At 48.5% G+C, this 18,917-nt stretch overlaps 1 protein-coding gene across 1 annotated transcript in view; it reads left to right on the top strand.

Annotated features, from left to right (window-relative positions):
- Nucleotides 1-18,917, top strand: part of RIPOR1 (RHO family interacting cell polarization regulator 1) — a 43,279-nt gene that overhangs the window by 6,625 nt on the left and 17,737 nt on the right. The window contains exons 2-4 of the mRNA XM_057533858.1: nt 1,616-1,766; nt 4,770-4,828; nt 5,294-5,398. The gene's annotated coding sequence lies outside the window, so the exon portion shown is untranslated. The remainder of the gene's footprint in view (nt 1-1,615; nt 1,767-4,769; nt 4,829-5,293; nt 5,399-18,917) is intronic.

The following is an 18,917-nucleotide window of genomic DNA, read 5'->3' as shown; positions in this document are numbered from 1 at the left end:
CCCTGCAGACTTTTTTTTTTTTTTTTAATTTATTTATTTATTTATTTATTTATTTATTTATGGCTGTGTTGGGTCTTCGTTTCTGTGCGAGGGCTTTCTCCAGTTGCGGCAAGTGGGGGCCACTCTTCATCACGGTGTGCGGGCCTCTCATTATCGCGGCCTCTCGTTGCGGAGCACAGGCTCCAGACGCGCAGGCTCAGTAGTTGTGGCTCACGGGCCCAGTTGCTCTGCAGCATGTGGGATCTTCCCAGACCAGGGCTCGAACCCGTGTCCCCTGCATTAGCAGGCAGATTCTCAACCACTGCGCCACCAGAGAAGCCCCTGGAAATGTTTTATATCTTGAATGTTTTATATCTGAGTGGTGGTCACACGGGTTTCCTTTTCATTGTGGGTTCTTCCCTGACTTTGGACTTCGGCATGATTCTTATTCGTACTTAAATCTCTCTCATTGCACCTCTCCTCAAATCAACTCATGTCGTTTGAAGAGTTCTTCAGACCACAGACCAAAAATCACCCCTTGGAGATGGTGGCAGTGGGTGCCAGGAGAAGAAGGGTACCTATTGTCTGGGTCAGTGGCATTGAAAATGGTCGTTTCCCCAGCTTGCTATCATTATATGTGTTTGTCTTGTCTCTTGTGACACTTGTTTTCTTCCCTGTCCTTGGGGGGGGGGTGTCTTCAAGCTGTTGACTTCTGGGATTTGCAGATTTCACAATGTGATCCTACTTATTTTTTTGTCTGTAGGTTATTTCTCCAGGGGAAAAGACAGTAATTTCCTAAAATCCATATGAACGTAAAGAAAAGCAGTTTGTTACTGGTTGTTGGTGGGTTTTTTTAATAGTGCAAAATAAAAATAGTAAAGAAAAAAATGGTATCAATGAGGTGACAGCAGTTGTAATGAACAGAAAGCTTGATTCAAACTGTCTTAAATTATAAACATAATTTATTGGCTCATCTAATTGAACAGTCCAGAAATAGCGCTGGTTTCAGATGAAGTTTGATACAATGCCTTTTGATTTTATAAGGAGTTGATGTGGCAGACACAGCCGGTTGCCTTCCTAATACCTATTCCCCCCTCCTCCAAAAAAGAAGGCCACTTTTGTTTGGGGAAGTGCCTAGTTAAACAGACTAACTTTCTCAGATTCCCTAAGAGTTCATGGTGTCCCTGGGATACATTGTGACCCACAAGACTTACGTTGAGGCCTTCTAGGAAAGTTGCTTCTCTGGCAGAGGTGTCTTCCTTTTCTGCTTCTTTTCCCTTCAACTTCCTGCTGAGAATGTGAGTATAATGCTTAGAGCTGTAGCAGCCAACTTGTGACCTTAAGGCAATGAGGCAACAACCTTGAGAAAGGACTAGCTAGCTAAAGATGGTAGACAAGGGAAGCAGAGCATGCCTCCGTGACATTGTAAAGCAGTTGCACCAACCCTGGTCTGCCCACCTCCTGATACCTTATTGCATGAGACAAACATGAAACAAATATTTGTTTAAGCTACTGTTAGGTTTTTCTCTTACTTGAGACTAACCACATTCCCAACTGATATCTTCAATTTCTTTACATCTCTTGTGTACATCTTTTGTGGTAAATGCTTCATTCTAAGGCTTGTTTCCCTTTGTAGACACAAACTGGCTTCCAGCAGCCTCAGAAGCCTCCTGCTTCCTCGCTTACATCCTACAGGAGAGAGTCATCTTTATCCTAGAATTCCCTGGTCCTGGTTCTGAAAATCCTGCTGGCGTCTACTGCTGGAGTCTGTGGCTGGAGAACTCACGGTGAGTTCCTCTGATCTGGGCAGGGCCTGATGGTCCTCCCTTGACCCTAGCTGAGCCCTTACAGACCCTGAGCATCCCTAAGATCAGTCTGTGAGTGACAAATGTCCTGACCTCCAGGGGCCTTGCCTCGTCTGTGGCCTTGGAGGTAGAGTATCACATGGGACAGCACCTTCTGCCAGGGTCAGGGCCAAAAATCTGCCCTTGTGAGCCAGGTTTGGCTTTTGGCTTGGGCGGGTGTTGACTCTGGGCAAATGGCCAGCCCAGAAAAGACTGATTTTGGGTGTGAGATCTCATTCTTCCTCAGCACAGCCTTGAAAGCATGTGCTCAGGGTGTTTTGTTGCTAAGATAGCAGTTGGGCTGTGTTCGAGTGGTCCAGAGAGAGCTTAAACTGCAGAGGGTCTGGGTATCATAACAGTTTTGTCTGAGGTCACAAAGTTTGTAAGTGGTGGAGCTGAGAGTCAAACTGAGAAGTGTGACACTCCACTGAAACCCCTCGCAACCAACCATGATGCTAAGACACAATGACACTTAGGGTCATATATATATATATATTTTTTTTTAACTCGACTTTTTAAAAAAATATTTATTTATTTATTTTGGCTGCGCCAGGTCTTAGTTGCGGCACGTGGGATCTTCTTTTTTTTTTTTTAGTTGTGGCATGCGGACTTCTTAGTTGCAGCATGCGAACTCTTAGTTGTGACAAGCAGGATCTAGTTCTCCAACCAGGGATCAAACCCAGGCCCCCTACATTGGGAGCATGGAGTCTTACCCACTGGACCACCTGGGAAGTCCCTATATATATTTTCAACACAGACCTCCTTTGATTGCATTATAAGTACACAGGAATATTCTGCAGTTCCACAAAGAAATGTGCTTTCTCCCGTTTTCCCTGAAGCGCATGACTCTTTGACCTCTCTTTTATTGTTATACTTATTTTGGAGATATGAGTACAGAGAAGTAGTTCTCAACTTCAGCACTGGCAATGGTTCAGGAGTAAGACTAAAAGCCACACGCAGACTCAATACTGGGGAGGTGTGGGGCGTGCTTGGCCTGAAAGGGGAAGCCATTGACACCAGGTGGGGATGCAGCCCCAGTGTTGCCAGAGCTTCAGATGTTTCCAGAAAAGCCAGAAAACTGAATTTCTATATGTTGCTTCAATGCTGGCTCAAAAAAGCATTGTGCAGGTTCTCAAGTTCTCACTTCCAGTGTAATGGGAGAGAATTTCTGTCCTGGCAGTGGTTCTAGCCTGAAGTGCTGTGAGAACAGCAGTCAAGATTTCCTTCTTCCTGCACTACTGGTAGGAGGAAGGAAATACCACCTGGAGGAGGTGATATTGGTATTTAAAGAGGGTTCCTAAAGGTGGATGGAGCGTTCTGAAAGGAAGAAGGTAGGGAGTGACCTCAGTACAGCTTTTGCCCAGTTGTTCATCACAGGAATGCTACTGGGCCCTGCATCACAACCCCCTGTCCCCCACTTGTCCACACCCTCAGCTTCCTGGTTCCAGCCTCGAGGGGTTCAGCCCACGTCTGCCCTTCAGTTTTCTTCTTCCTGGGAACCAAGGAACAGCTGACGAGGCCCAAGGTGTCCTCCCATGGCTTCCCAGCGAACTGGGCTGGGGCCTGCTCCCTGGGGTTGGCAAAGGGAACCACTAGCTCTTGGGGCCTTCCCCTTGGACTCAGAAGGTAAGGCAGCAGAAAGAAGGGAGGAGGGCCTGAGGATTCCCCACTGGGTGAGAGTCACCCTCCCCAGGCCATGCCTACTTTTCAGAAAGGGTAAGCCAACTAGGCTGGCTGCCTGGACCCCATACTTAGGTGGGCGAGGTGTTGGGGGCAGCTACCTTCTATCTTGTGAACTACATCATCATCCAATTTCAGCATCACAAATAGCACAGCAAACTCATCTTATGGGCCCCCTGATGTGATGCAATAATCACCAATATAATATTCTTACCAAAATTGTTTAACGTGAATCTAATCTTGAGGAAGCAGTCAGGTAAATCCAGAATATGGTGCTAACAGGGAACTATATCCAATCTCCTGGGATAAACCATAATGGAAAAGAATATTAAAAAAAAGAATGTGTATATGTATGTAAAACTGAGTCACTTTGCTGTACAGCAGAGATTGGCACAGCACTGTAAATCAACTACACTTCAATAAGAAAGATAATAATACAATATGGAAACAGAATGAGGTGCTAAAACTGGCCTGAACTGTTACAAAAAGTAATCAGACAAAAAGGCTGAGTATGGGGTAGAAAATACTCTTCTATATTAAAAGAGACTAAAAAGACCTAACAACCAAACATGTGAACCTTGCCTCCTGAACTGAAATAAAAATGCTGTAAAGGCATTCTTGAGACCAGTAGGGATGACACGACTGAATGGCTGCTTATTTCCTTGGATGTCATGTGGCGCTCTAATGGTGTAGAGTTGGGTCTCTCAGCCTCAACACTTTGGAGACAGATAATTCTCTCTTCTGGGACTTTAGCAGCATTTCTGGCCCCTGCCCGCTAGGTGTCAGGAGCACCGCACCTGTTCAGGTGCAACAAGCTGAAAAGTCAGAGACGGTTTAGAATTAGCAATGAAGGTTGCATCACATCATGAATTTACTAAAGAAGCACCTTAAAATGGTTAAATGGTGAATTTTATGATACGTGAATTTTTTCTCAATAAAAAATGTCTCCGTTTGACATTGTCAAATAATCCCTGGGGGACAAAATCACCCCAGCTGAAACCACTGGTGCAGAGAGTACACTGCTGGGTGGGAAGGTTGGTGGGAGGGAGCGGGGCAGGAGAGGGAATGCAGGCCGAAGGATTGGGGAGGGAAATGTCTTGTTTGTAACTTACTTTCAAAGAGCAAATGTGGTAAAATGTTAACCGTTAGTGACACTAGGTGACAGGTGTGTGGGTTGTTCATTTGACTATTCTGTCAGCTTTCTATAGACTAATTTTTTTTCAAAACCAAAAGAAAAGAATTCAATTTGAAATTTTCTGCTTACAGCATCCCAATGGACCCATGACAGGTGCCAACTGTGCAGCCTCCCTTCAGGTACCGTTACCGTAAGTGCCTACATTGGTTGAGTTGCTCACATTCTTCTAGCTCCGAGGGAAGGCTCTTTCCTTATCTCGCACACCTCTCTCTCCTCTCTCTCTCTGTCTCGCTCCCTTGCTCCCTTTCTCTGTCCCTCCTGCCCTATGTCACTCTAAGACTCCCTGAATATTTTGGCCCGTGCTGCACACTATGGAGAGAAAAGCATCCTATGAACTGTCATACACTCAGACTGGTGCTGATGATACGCTCTGTCAGTTCCTTTGTGGTGAGTATTCTCTCCTGTGGTAGCTTTAAAACACGGTCACAAAACTCTTTAGCGCTTGTTCATTTAGAGACAGGGGTCTATGACCCCTCTCCTTGAATATGGACTCTGCAACTACTTAACCAATAAAATATGGTGGAAGTGACACTGTACTAGTTTCCAGATCCAGGCCTTAGAAAACTAGCATCTGCCATTTTCTGTCTCCTTTGAGATACTGCTCTTGGAACTCAGCTGTCACGCTGTGAGGAAGCCCAAGCCACCCTGTGGAGAGGCGCATGTGGAGAGAAGCAGCATACAGCACCAACTTGAAAGCCATGTGAGTGAGTTATCTTGGAAGTGGATTCTCCTGCCCCAGCTGTGTGTGTTAGGGGTTAGGGGTTAGGGGTGCAGAGCTGAGCTGTGCCTGCTGAGCTCTGCTCATTTTGTAGATTCGTGAGCAGACTTCATGGTTGCTGTGTTTCTAAGTCACTAATCTTTGGAGTGGTTTGTTTGCAGTGATAGATAACTGATGCATCCCCTACTGGGGGGAAGGGCTTTAAAGGCAGGAAGTGGGCCAGCCCTCTAGCCCCATAGCTAGGACCTAGGTCAGCACTTGTTCCTTCAACAAGTATTTATTGAGTAGTCACCAAGTGCTAGACACTATACCAGGGATTGAGGAGTTAGCAGTGAATGAGGTGGACCTACGCTGCCTGGGGGGCACAGCTCAGGCACAGTAATGAGACAACTATAGCCTCAGCTTGAGAAAGGGGGAGGGAGAACTGTCTTCCTGGGGGGGAGTATTTCTAAGCTGAGACCTGACTCAGGAAAAGGAGTCACCCATGCAGAGAAGCAGGGAAAGGGCAGATGGAACACCATGTGCCAGTTCTGGGTAAGGTTGCCAGATTTGGCAAATAAAAAAAAAAAATTAACACCCAGTTAAATTTGAACTTCAGATAAACAATGAGTACTTTTTTAGTATATACATATACCCCGTGCAATATTGGGGACATTCTTTCCCCCCCCCCAGCTTATGTATTTATTTATTTATTTTTATATTTATTTTTGACTGTGTTGGGTCTTCGTTTCTGTGCGAGGGCTTTCTCTAGTTGTGGCAAGCGGGGGCCACTCTTCATTGCGGTGTGCGGGCCTCTCACTATCGTGACCTCTCTTGTTGCGGAGCACAGGCTCCAGACGCGCAGGCTCAGTAGTTGTGGCTCACGGGCCTAGTTGCTCCGCAGCATGTGGGATCTTCCCAGACCAGGGCTCGAACCCGTGTCCCCTGCATTAGCAGGCAGATTCTCAACCACTACACCACCAGGGAAGCCCCGGGGACATTCTTATACTAAAAAGTTATTCATTATTTATTTGAAATTCAAGTTTAATTGGGAGTCCTGTATTTTATCTGGCAACCCTAGTTCTAGGGCAAAAAAAAGAGAGAGGAGAAAAAAAACCTCTTGATTTCAAGGGACCGTTCAGGAAGCTGGATGTAGCACACAGACAAACAAGGCCTGGCATGAGGGGTAAAGCTGAGCAGGAACAAGGTCAGAAAAGGTCAGCTTGGGACTTCCCTGGTGGTGCAGTGGTTAAGAATCCGCCTGCCAATGCAGGGGACACAGGTTCAAGCCCTGGTCCGGGAAGATCCCACATGCCATGGAGCAACTAAGCCCGTGCGCCACAACTACTGAGCCTGCGCTCTAGATCCCACAAGCCACAACTACTGAGCCCGCCTGCCACAACTACTGAAGCCCGCGTGCCTAGAGCCCATGCTCTGCAACAAAGAGAAGCCAACACAATGAGAAGCCCGCACACCGCGTCGAAGAGTAGCCCCCGCTCGCCGCAACTAGAGAAAGCCTGTGTGCAGCAATGAAAACCCAACACAGGGCTTCCCTGGTGGCGCAGTGGTTGAGAATCTGCCTGCCAATGCAGGGGACACGGGTTCGAGCCCTGGTCTGGGAAGATCCCACATGCCGCGGAGCAACTAGGCCCGTGAGCCACAACTACTGAGCCTGCGCGTCTGGAGCTTGTGCTCCGCAACAAGAGAGGCCGCGACAGTGAGAGGCCCGCGCACTGCGTTGAAGAGTGGCCCCTGCTCGCCGCAACTAGAGAAAGCCCTCGCACAGAAACGGAGACCCAACACAGCCAAAAATAAATAGATAAATAAATAAATAAAATTAAATTTAAAAAATTTAAAAAAAGAAAGAAAACCCAATGCAGCCATAAATAAATAAATAAATAAATATTTTTTTAAAAATAAAGAAAAGGTCAGCTTGCCAAGGTCCATTCTGAGTTTCACCCTGAAGCAGTGGGGAGCCATGGGAGGGTTTGGAGCAGCGAGTGACAGTTAGTTTTGTGTTTTAGATATTCCGGGCTCCCATGTGAGAGGGATGGGAGCCTCTAGGCAGGGGAACCAGGAGGAATCTGTTGCCCTGCAGTGCTCATACTCTGCATTGTTACCACAAAGCCATGAGAATGTTGCTGGACTAATCCCCCACTTTATATTTTTCTTTTCTACAATGTAAGTGTTTTAAGCTATAAATTTCTCCCTAATCACTGCCTCAGTATACCCCACAAGTTTTGATATGTTTAGTTTTTCTTATCACTTAATTCAGAATATTTTCTAATTTCCCTTGAAATGTCTCCTCTAACCTATGGATTCTTTATGTGTGTTGTATGATTTCCAAATATTTGAGATTTTTCTGTGAATCTCATCATTATTCATTTTCATTTCCTTCCACCGTGGTCATAGAACATACTTGGCACATTCTTTGAATTTCATGAATATCGTTTGATGGGTGAACATATGGTCTTTCATGGTGAAGGTAGCACGTTTGCTGGAAAAGAGAGTGAACGCTGCAGCTGTTGAGTTTAGTGTTCATAAACGTCTGTTACAGTCAGAATAGTTGACAATGTTCTTCTGTTCTTCTATGTATTTCCTTATTATTTAGTCCAGCTATTTTATTCTTTGATGTGTGGGGTATAAAAGTCTTCAATGATTATTATAGATTGGTCTAGTTCTTCCCTTTTCTGTCAGTTTTTTTCTTCAAATATTTTGAAGCTTTGTTACTATATATACACACATGTATGATTATTATGGCTTCCCAGTGAATGATTTTATCCATATGGATTTCCCTGTTTAGCTTGGATAACACCCATTCTCTTGAAGTCCACCACGTCTGATATGACTATTGCCACTGCAGCTTTCCTAGGCTCACTGTCAGCTTGGCATATCTTTATCCATTCTTTACTTCTACCTTATTTATGTCTTTGTATTTAAAGTGAGCGTAATTATAGACAGCATATAGTTGGGTCTTACTTTTCTGTTCATCGGAGAATCTCTGCCCTTGACTTGGCATTGTAGTACATTTACATCTAATTATTACTCATATTATTGATATGGTTGATTTAGTTCCATGATTTTACTATTCACTTTCTGTTTTTCCACTGTTTTTGTGCCTCTGTTCCTGTTTGGGTTTTGGAGGTAGAATACAAAATTCTCTTGTATTCTCACTGTTCCATTTATCAGGTGATGTGTAAGGTTGCTAATTTCGAGTGATTTCTAGAACAAGAGTGGACTCTGCAGCAGGTCCAGGCTACAGTATGAGCAGTCCTGCCGCTTATGTCAAACAATCAGGTAGATTCCATCACAGAGAAAGATGCTGTGGGGAGCCTTGGGCAAGCCCCAACAGGAGAGTCACAGGGACTCTCTTCTACAACATTAGAAGAGAAATTGCTGACCTTGGTTATTGACTGAGTTCATGACTGTGGGTCATCATGTGACCATGTGGCTAGACCTGCTCGTCATGAACTGGGTGCTGGCCAACGCACAAAATCATTAGGTTGGCCAGGCCAAGCAGCGAGTCCATCATTAATTAGATGTTGTATATCCCAGATCAAGCTTAGGCAGATCCAAATAGTATAAGTAATCTCTATCAACAGGTGGCTCAAACACCAATGTCTCCTAACACTGTTGCACTGATGCCTCTCGCTCATCTCACACCCACGCATCAGGTGGGATACCCAGCAAACGGCTAATAGAGGGAGAAAGCCCAAGCTTGGTTCAAGGACGTGTTGTTTTGGTGTGAAAGAAACAAACTGAAAATGAACTGCTCTTGCATTGCACCCCCAGCTGTGGGGGGAAATCTTCCCAGTGGAGAAAAGTTTGAGCAGTGCACCTAGACAGAGGTGAAAGCAGGACCTGCTTCACAGGCCTGAGAGCTGTTTAGTCACACAGGGCAACCTGCTCGAAAGGGTCCCACACTTGTTTAATGCCCTGCTGTCGCCACCTTGAAATTCATAATCATTCTGAACAAGGTGCTCTACATTTTTATTTTGCACTGAATCCCATAAAATATGTCCTGGGTAAAAGGTTCCAAGACCAGTGTAGAATAGCAGAATAGGGGACCCACAGTAGATAAGACTACCTTGACTAGTATGTGCCATGATACCCAAGTGTGTGTGTGTGTGTGTGTGTGTGTGTGTGTGTGTGTGCATACAGCCATATGGTACTTATTAGGTCCTCAAAAATGATGACTATTGTTACTCTATGTTATTGATGATGACTATGAGGACGATAAGAGTTATTGGACTCCTCCAGTATCGTTTTTCAAACTTTGTTTAACCCTGGTTAATTCACTGTCCACAAGCCATCCTTCTGTTTTGTTGTACTGAAAGGAAAACAATGAAAAAATGCAAAGCATTTTTTATTCAAGCAGTGCCTTTGATAACCCTCAGGAATTTAACACAAATACATACCTAGCCTTTCAAACACCCACTAAGATTTTTGGACACCCTCATTCAACCCCCATCCAACCAGTTGCATCAGCGGTCCCTAAAACCCCACCCCACACCCCTCCCAGCTGCCACAGATTCTCTCAGAATTCACATGGACCGGCACCCACACTCACCCAGGTCATCTGGGTGAGTGTGGGTGATGTCTGTACAATTCCCCACCAGTTCAATGTGAAAACTCCTGCCAGGGACAGCTGACGTGCAAGCTGCAAACCCTATCATTTTCACTTGAAAATTTTTATCACAAATTAGAAATTATGCATGTGTGTGATTTCTAGTGCCTATGAAGGATGAGAAGGCTTGGCATCTTGAAAGGGCATTAGATACATTCCTGTAGTGTTCTAGATTTCCAGGGAGAGCCAGAGGTTGTGATTATGTGGAAGCTTAGCAAGGAAACAAAGGTGATTCTCTGCCGTTGTGGAGTCTGGAGGTTGGGGATCTGAAAACTCTGAAAGCTCTGAAAACTCCTTAAGGTGAGGCCCTGGGGATACAAGGGCCCTGGTTTAAGGAGGGCTGCCTATGTCAAGGGGAAAACCAGCAATTCCACCGCCTCTCGTGATACAACAAATCTGGGGTTTTAGATTTTAAAAAGCCAGGGCCAAGAGAGGATGGGGATGAAGGACGGTGTCACCCACTCCTTTCACATTTTCTGCAAGAAAGAAATCCCTGTGGAGAATCCTGGCTCAGTAAATGAGTCACTGGCTTTATAAGCCAAGAGAGATTGGAAAGCAGATTCCAGGAAACAAGCAAGGAGGAAGCTTGGGGAAGGTTTTCAGCTTTAGTGTGAAACTGTCAAGTCTCTATGCTCTTGTGGGAACTCAAGGAGAAAAACAACAGTGAGAAAGACTAGAGAAATAGCAAGGGACCAGACAGGGCTCAAGTGAGAGCCTGGGCATTTGGGCAATTTGGAATGACTGATGGAACCAGCTCTGCAAATTATCCAGGCAGTTTCAGAGAGGGAGAAAATACCCCAGTGTTCCAAGGCCTACAGTCATTCCTAATCCAACAGTTGATATTTATGAGCATCCATCAAGTTCCTGTGCTGGGCACTGGGTGTAGAGTAGTCAATGAGGCACCGTGGTCCCTGGTCCTACAGAACTCACAGCCGTTGAGCAAGTCATCATACTTGTGCCAAGTGACAAGGAGGAAGGTTCAGGGGTATGAGCCACTGTGGGAATCCTAGAAGGCTTCTTGACACCTAGGGTAGAATTGTCTAGACACACCGAAGGTCAGGCTAAATTTCAGGCAGAGGCCTGGATCAGAGAGAGCAGGGCTTCTTGGAAGAAATGAATGGTGAGCAGTTTGGGGGACAGAAGCACAAGAGAAGACTGGATGAATCCTTTCACTTCTCTCATTTTGGGTTATTTGTTTGCTTAGCAAATTTAGGGAGGTGCATCTCCTAAGTGCCAGGCAGTCTATTTGGCACTTTCTGTTTATTTACAGAGCAATTCAATTCACCAGTGTTTACTGAGCTCCTTGAGCAAGTGAGCTGGGCCCCGCCACAGAGCAGGCAGAGGGCAAAGCAAGAGCGCAGGCCCAGAGGTGGGACCCCACAAAGAAGTCTCAGGGAAGAGCCAGGAGTCCCTTGGGGGCCGGAGTGGGATGGGGGAGCTGAGGCCTGAGGGAACACCAAGCTGATGTTCAGACTGCAGCCTGGTGGGGAGCAGGATGAGTCCTGGAGAGATCCTTGCCCTGAGAAGCCGAGGCCAGGTGGGGGAGGTCTCTCCTCAGCACATTCTCTTCTGTGTGACGCTGGAGATAATTAACCCAGGGGCCCTAACAGCTGCCACCACCCCCTTCAGGAATCCAAGTCCTCCCTGCATGACTTCTAGGCCACACTCCCGCTGCACAGCTCTGTGGGAGAAAGGAGTCTCATTAAACACTTTCATCAGATGTGCTGGCCTGGAGTCACCAGTCTGCTTTCTGGGACAGCCTCCGCCAGCTCTCTGGGCTCCCAAGGGCCCGGGCTGATGGCTGCCTTCCCCCCAGGCCAGAGGCCTGCCACCTCTCTGCTGGTCAAAGTCCTTCAGGCCCTCAAGGAGCCTTACTCAACTCACAGTGGCATCTGGGGGAGCAGGGGAGCCCTGGGAGGGAAGGTAAGAGTCTTGGTTCCCATCCCAGCCTGGCCGCCGGTTCACTGGCCTCAGGCATGGCCTTGCTCTCTCTGCAACTTGATGACTTTTGAGATCTAGGACCTCTGAATCTGAGAACCAGGCACAGGGTCAGGTGACTCGACCTAGAACTAGTCTTGGTGTGGGATCCCTGGAGAGGAGCAGGTGGCCCTTTAGGGAGGGGAGGCAGACAAGGGCTGTGATGTGAGAAGCACAGGGCATTGTGAGAGTGAAGAGGTTGCTGACCTGGCCTGGGGTCCAGAGAGGTATCCCAGAGGAAGTGGTGTCTGAGCTGAGACCTAAAGGGTGGGCAGGAGTTACCAGGTTGAAGGAAACAGAAAAAAGATGCACAGAACAGCCTGTGCAAAGATATGGAGGCGTGGGAAAGCAGGATGTATTCACGGAACAAAGAAGTTCAGTCTGGCTGAGCTAGGACCTCATGGGGAGGAACTGGCCAGAGGTGAAGGGCCAGCGGGGAAGTGAGAAGGGACAGGGTTCAATATGCAGAAGCCATCAAGCGGCTCTGTAGAGAATGGACCAGGTCGGGTGAAACCAAGAACACTAAGAGGCCAGAAAGGAGGTGCAGATGGTGCCCTGGCCAAGGGGCAGAGAGGATGGGGCAACTTGATGGCCAAAGAGGTGTCAGGGGAAAGGCCACCCAGACTAACCTGAGAACCTGGGAGGGAGAGCAGGTCTGGGGAGAAGAGACAGGGTCGACTTTATACAGTGAGTTTGGGATGCCCAAGGGTCATCTTAAGTGGGGAAATGGCACAAGAGATGGGGAGTGAAGACTCAAGGCATCACTGTGGGAACAGAAACAAGGCCCTGGAAGCTGTCAGGATGGCCTGGAGAAAAGAATCAAGATGAGGGAAGGGGATCCAGCACCCTGAGGAGCCCACAGAGGGGCATGAAGAGATACAGCCAGAGAAGCAGCTAGAAATCCAAGAGGAGCAGTCACAGAAGCCAGAGGGAGTTTCAGAAGAGGGGGAAGATCATCCGTGTTCAACACACGTGGATCAGGTCAAAGGCAGAAGTGGAGGGTCAGGGAACTTTTACAAAAAGGCTCAAGTCTGGAGGAGGTTTTAATGGTGGTGGTGGCCTTCCCTGTGACCATGATATGCAACCAGGTCTGAGTGTGAGCAGGACCGCTGCATAGGGCTGAAGAGGTTGTGCACTGCACAGTCCAGTGACTATCCATTCACGAAAATGTGGCTTGGGGTAAGTGGGCACCTCCTGGAGTTTGGAGGTATTTTGTGAAGCCTGTTACTGCAGTGTGGAGACTTCCCACGTGGTGGCGCCAAAGACCAAGACTATGTCTTGGGCTTGGCTGGGGCAGGGGTCAGTTTGAAGATCGTTAGCCTCCAGGTCATTATCCCATGTGTGGAGGGTATTGCCAGATGCCCAGTGACTAGGCCCTTCCCCACCTCGACACCCTCCACATCTCTGTCAGAACAGTTCTCGTAGCGGTAGGAACTCAGGAATAAACTACACACCACACACTGTAGCCTTTGCCAGGGGGCCTGGCCTGAAAGAGTCCCAGGCAAGCAACTCATCCCAGGATCTGGGAGAGGCACAGATGTCCCTCCCACTTGTTCCTTAGGAGAAGGGAGTCTCAGGAAGGAAGGAAGAACGCCTGGCCCAGCCAGAGAGACACAGTCACCGCACCCCAGCAAGGCCCTCCTCACAGGTCCCCCTAGAGGCCAAAGCTGGATCAGCGAGGACAATGGCAGAGATAGCCCCACCTGGGGGAGAGTCCCCAGGGAAGTCACCTGTCGAGCCTGGTGACTCCGGACTAGAAGCTTAAACCCACCTGGTGCAGGGGCGGGCCTGGTAATGCCTGAATACATAATGGCCATGTATTTGAAAATGATGATACGTTTATTAAAAACCATTCTTTATATAAGTAAATACAAAGAAGAAAAGAAAGCCACGTGAAATTATGCCCAGAGATGATGGCCGCTGCTGGGACAGGCCTCCTGACAGCTCTCCAGGGCAGTGGATACAAGTTTGACCCGAGGGGACTCCTGCTACAGGAGAATGGGTGGCTGTTCTGGTGCTTTCCCCCAGTCCTCTGTGTCTATCGTGTTGAGCACTTTTCCCTATTCAGAGATATAAAACCCTCACTCCCTACTCTGCCTGACCTGACTCCACCACCTCTCAGACGTTACCTTCTTTCCCTCTATCCTAGCCCACGTGACTCAAATACAGCAAGGTCATTCCCACCTCCAAGCTGTTGCCCCAGCTGTTCCCCCTGCCTGGAATACAGTGGTCCCTCGGTACCTGCTGGGGATTGGTTCCAGGACCCCCTCACGGATACCAAAATCTGTGGACGCTCAAGTCCCTGTATCAAATAACGTAGTACAGTCAGCCCCCGTGGATACAGAGGGTCGACTGTACTCTTTCTCTGTATCATTTTGTGACAGTTTCCTTCTTGTCATTCAGGTCTTGGCTCCAAAGTTACTGTCTCAAAGAGGCCTACCCTGTCCACCCTGACTAAAGTAGCACCTTAGCCCCATCGCTCCAAATCGCATCACCCTGGTTTGTTTTCTCCACAGCTTTTCCTTCTCTCTGAGGTCATCTTACGGATGTGTGAGCTTGATTATTGTCTGTTTCCTTGGGCTGGAGTGTGAACTCCTTGAGAACAGAGACCTTGCCTATCTGATCTGCCTCTGTGTCCCCAGCATCCAGAACGATGCCAGGCACATAGTAGATGCTCAATCCATGCCCCACATCCATTTTCAGTGGCTAGGGGTTATCTCAGGGCACACACGAACCTCCTTCACCCTCTGTCTCACACTGATGGTCACCAGGACTGTGCCATCCCTTTATCTCTGGTTGAACAAGCCAGCAATCAGTAGCCTTAGACACAGATCTTTTCTTGCCTGGATACCTCTTCCTTTGGGAGAAATTTCTTTCTTTTTTTCAAAATTATTTATTTATTTATTTGGCTGCATGGGGTCTTAGTTGCGGCACACGGGCTCCTCAGCTGTGGCATGCATGTGGGATCTAGTTCCCCGACCAGGGACCGAACCCAGGCCCCCTGCATTGGGAGCACAAGAGTTTATCCACTGTGCCACCAGGAAAGTCCCTGGGATAAATTTCTTTTTCTTTTTTTTCTTTTTATTTATTTATTTATCTTTTTTTTTAAATTAATTTGTTTGTTTTTATTTTTGGCTGTGTTGGATCTTCGTTGCTGTGCGCAGGCTTTCTCTAGTTGCGGCGAGCAGGGGCTACTCTTCATTGCAGTGAACGGACTTCTCATTGTCGTGGCTTCTCTTGTTGCAGAGCACGGGCTCTAAGTGCACGGGCTTCAGTAGTTGTGGCACGTGGGCTCAGTAGTTGTAGCTCCTGGGCTCTAGAGCACAGGCTCAGTAGTTGTGGCGCATGGGCTTAGTTGCTCCACGGCATGTGGGATCTTCCTGGACCAGGGCTCGAACCCGTGTCCCCTGCATTGGCAGGCAGATTCTTAACCACTGCACCACCAGGGAAGCCCTAAATTTCTTGAAGTGGAACTTCAGGGTGAAAAGGAGGGTTTGCACTTGACATCCTGATATATACTGAAAAAACTACTCTTAAATACTCAAACCACTTCCCATTCTCTACAAAGCATCCTCTTACACATCATGTCCATCACTGCCAATCTCAGAGGTCAAAAAAAAGTCTCTTGTTTACATTTGCATTGTGTTGATTATTAATGAGACAGAGTACCTCTTAAAAGTGCAATTTTAGTGAGTGAATGGATGAGTGTAGTTAAAGCATCAGAAAAGAGAAGTGGCTACAGGAACCACAAGGTGAGAGTGCTAAAGCCAAGACTTAAACGTGGGCAGCATCCCTGGCCCTTGCCCTTTGACACACACATTGGGCAGTAGGGGCCGCTGGGACTGGAGGCGGGCGGAGGTGGTGGCAGGTCCAGGCACACCCACAGACCCACACTTAGCCCCCTTCAAGACTGCATCTGCCCCCACCACCCACTGAAGTGCCCTAGCGGAGCATAGTGCCCTGGTCCCTCTCGCATGTGATCTCTTGGTGAGCCAGTTGACCATCGCCTCCAAAAGCTGTCTCTAGCCTAGATCCCTCTTTCCTCTACCCACATGTCCACCTGCCTTCTGGACACCTGCTCCTGGATGGATAGTCCCCAGACCCCTCAGATGTCACCTGCTCAAATGGACCATATCACCTTCCCCTAACCTGATCCTCCAGGCCTCCCCACATCACTGAAAAACACCCATCACCCAGGCCCAAAACTCTGGCATGATCTGGGATGCCTGCCTCTCTAGACCTCACATCCCATCGGTCACCCAGCCGTCCATTTTGCCTCCTGAACATCTCTTGAATGTCTCCATCTCTAGTGCCTCAGCTCTGGCGCAGGCCACCATGACCTTGGCAGGGAAATGATAGCAGCCTCCTTGCTGCCTCTACCTGCCCCCTCCAAGCACTGCCTGAATGACCTTGCAAAGCACAGATATGGCCACAGAATTCCCCAGCTTAAAGCCCAGGCTCCTCATCACCCTCCATGCTCCTTAGCCAGTCCCCAAAGCCTCTCATGGCTGACCTCATCCCCAACACATACACAATTCTCCCACCACATTAAGCTTCTGCTCCCCGCCAGCAAAGGAGGCTGCTCCTCCCTCCTGTACCTTGAACTCTGCTGTGCTCTCTGCCCCAGATGCTCCTCTAAAGACCCACCCCCTGCCTGCCTAGGGAGCCTCAACAACTTGCCCCATTCCTACAAAGCCCTTCCTAACCAGCACATACCTTCTCTCACACACATAAATGTGCACACAGACACAGTCACAGTCACACATTCACACTGGTGACATAAGAGGTGTAGAGACTCAGGGATGACCTGCCCTAATTGACAGTGAGTCCCCAAGCACAGGGACTGGGTGGCCTCACCTCTGTCCACCCTTCTGGAACCCCCAGGGCCGAGCACACACCAGGCTCCACGAAAGCTTGCTGAATATCTGGCAAATGAATGAATGAATGTGTACATCCTATCTGAGGCATGTGAGCACAGGTGCAGTAAGGGGCAGACTTTATTCTGTCCCATCACAGGAAGCTGGGGGGTGACGTTGCACACCAGAGAGCTGTAGCCATGGGGGCTGTGGGGTGGGGTGAGGGAAGCTTCTGTTTTTCTGTGTTTTGGGACTCGAACTGCATTACTTTCAAAAGTGGAACTAGCTGCACCATATGTGAGGAACTGGAGTTCACTATGGTTCTCACCACCCTCTGCCATCTATTAGAGGGATTTTTTTTTCTCAGGCCAGAGCCCATCCCTTCAGGAATATGAACTGCTCGAAGGTAGAAATGGTGATGATTCGGTGCTCTGCCCTAGCTCCCAGCCAGCACCAGCAGAGCGTATACTCAGGGAACTCAGACAGAGCCAAACTAATTAGGATTCGGTGAGCTGAATTGGAGCTCAGATGCTGCCCCTTCCTCTGACCATGGAAAGGCCCTGCCTTCCCTGAGCCTCAGGTGGTGCCTCTGTGAAATGGGTGTCAGCTGTGTCCTTCCTCCCCTGGCTCACTGGTTGCTGTGGAGAGGCCTGGCAGGCCTCTAGCACCCCGTGATCCTCGGAGGCTGTCACTCCCTCAAGGCCCCTGAACAGGGGGAGAGGGCCAGGTGAAGCCTCAGGTGTCCCGTCTGCTCACTGCAGCCCCATCCATGCCTGGCCCTGATGGATAAAGGATGGGGAACCAGGAGTGGTCACAGACAAGGAAAATAGGCAGTGATGGGTACTCAGAAGGGGTGAGTGGGAAGCCAGAGGACACAGGTTTCTTGGAGGAGGTGACATTTGAGCTGTTTTCCAAGTGGATAAGGGAGAGGAGCATCCCAGGCAGAAGGGAGGCTGGGAGAAGAGACAGAGGCCAGAGAGTAGGGACCATGTCCAGGGATCCGCAGGGAGGCTGGTGTAGTGGAAACAGAGCAGGAAGGGCTGGCAGGACAGGTGGGAGATGAGGAGGTGAGGTCATCTAAGGCCAGATCTCCTGGGTCTTGGAGGCCTCACTACAGAGTCTGGACTTATCCTGAGGGCATTGGGGAACCAATATGACCTGACTTATGATTTAAAAGATCACTTGCGGGAATTCCCTGGTGGTCCAGTGGTTAGGACTCCATGCTTCCACTGCAGGGGGCCCAGGTTTGATCCCTGGTTGGAGAGCTAAGATCCCACAGGCCACAAGATGTGGCCAAAAAAACCCAAAAAGATCACTCGAGCTGTTGGATGGACAACAACTGTAGGGTACAAAGGAGGCGGCAGGGAGGCCAGAAAAGATGGTGGCCCAGACCCGGCTACCAGCTGTGACAATGCAGAGATGTGGCCAGACACTGGACAGAGAGACTGATTGACTCTGATGAGCAAGGGCGTTATCTATTAGAATTGGGAATTTTCTGGAAGTGGAATTCCAGAATTCCAGGCCAAGAAAGAGTTCCTCGGACAGTACCCTGGTGAGTCCCCACAATCACCGCTGCCTCATCAGAGTCTCAAGCAATGGCACAGGGACAACTCTGTGCCACTGCCACCCCAGGGGCCAGCATGCTGCCCAGCCCTGAATGGTCAGTGGGTGTTTGTTGAGTGAATTAATAAACAACAGAGTTCTAATAGTGGGAGGTGAGGTGCAGGGAGGGAACGAATCTGAAACATGTTAAGGAGGTAGAATCTACAGAACTAGGAGGCTGAATTAAGGTGGGGGTAGAGAGGGGGACGTCCAGGGTTCATGCATTTACTCATTCATTCAATCTCTCATTCGATAAATATTTCTTGAATTCCTACTATGAGCCAGGGACAGTGGTGATGAGGACATCTGTGGCCCCTGCCCCCACAGAGCTTAGAGACTCACAGTGAGGCAGGCTTAGGCACGTGAGCACACATGGGCACACATGCTACCTGGTGGTGATGGGTGACATGAAGGCATGAGTCCACAGGACATGGGGACAGAGAGTACCAAGGAGAGGCTG

The sequence above is a fragment of the Balaenoptera acutorostrata genome, chromosome 19 (assembly GCF_949987535.1).
Source record: "Balaenoptera acutorostrata chromosome 19, mBalAcu1.1, whole genome shotgun sequence".
Lineage (NCBI taxonomy): Eukaryota > Metazoa > Chordata > Mammalia > Artiodactyla > Balaenopteridae > Balaenoptera > Balaenoptera acutorostrata.
This window is presented reverse-complemented; position numbering and strand designations above follow the sequence as displayed.